The sequence below is a fragment of the Montipora capricornis genome, chromosome 3 (genome assembly GCF_036669925.1).
Source record: "Montipora capricornis isolate CH-2021 chromosome 3, ASM3666992v2, whole genome shotgun sequence".
Lineage (NCBI taxonomy): Eukaryota > Metazoa > Cnidaria > Anthozoa > Scleractinia > Acroporidae > Montipora > Montipora capricornis.
The window spans coordinates 40833704-40834948 of record NC_090885.1 but is presented as its reverse complement, the minus strand read 5'-3'; positions in this window follow the sequence as shown (position 1 = coordinate 40834948).

Here is a 1245-nt window from a genome sequence, read left to right as displayed (position 1 = left end):
ATGCATCTAACCTCTGACGACTTTAACGTCGACCTTTCTTAATTTAAGTGTGTGCACCAAAACGTAACTTGGTTTGCCGCTTCTTTTGGCCTGTACTAACTATGTTTTGGCTGAGGACCGCCTGTGTTCGATAACTGCAGTAACGTCTCAGACATAAAAATCCGTTTGGAAGAATGAAGGGTCTCTAACATAAAAAAGGCTATTCTTGACCATATAATCTGCCTAGCAATGTTTCTAACCCTTTCATTGAAATAAATATTTCATTATTTATCAGAGCCCCATTCATGTCATCAATAACATTTAATACTTTGTTATCATTTAATATCCCTTAGCATTTTTATGCCGAAGTCTTGAGTTCCCGTCTTGAGATACCGTTTTTCCACTTTTAAATCTGATAACTAGAACGGTTTTTTCAGATTCTTCGGAGTTCCTATGTTAGCAAAATTCTACACTAGATATACTGATCTATGTTGATCCAAAATTAAACTATAGGAAGTGTTAAGTTGGTGTGTGCGTAGATTTTCGAGCATTTAATTGTCGATTCTGGAATGACCATGTCATCTAACTCTTCTTAAAGGAGCCAATACTGATAACCGGTTGACTGTATGCCTTTGGTGTTTTCAAGAGAGGTGGTCTTAATTTGCTGATATGCAGGAATTTTGAAGCTCTTAAGTGGCCGTGTGGGCTGCATTATTTCCGTATCTTGGTGACCATATCTGATCAGTAAAAATACAGGAACATAATTAAATAAATAGAGCACTACCAGATCCGTTTATGAAGATGGCTTTTTGGGGGGAGCGAAAAAAACTTGCATTATATAATTCGTCAAGCAAACTTGGTACAAAAGGTACACACGGTATGGTCGGTACGGTCACTACGCTAGCTATGCTCGATACACGTGGTACGTTCCGTATGGTCGCTACGCTCAATACACTCAGTATGCTCAGTACGGTCACTACACTCGGTACGGTCGGTACGGTCGCTACACTCGGTACACGCAGTACGGTTGCTACGCTTAGTACGCTCGCTACGTACAGTCACTACGCAGGTACACATGGTAAGGTCGCAGCGCTCGGTACACTCGGTACGGTCACTATGCTAGGTACAAGGTACGCTCGCTAGACTTGGTACACTTCCTACGCTAAGTACACTCAGTACGGTCGCAACGCTCGGTATGCTGGCTAAGATAGGTACACTCGATACGGTCACAATGCTCAGTACGCTTGTACGGTCGCTACGCTGGTT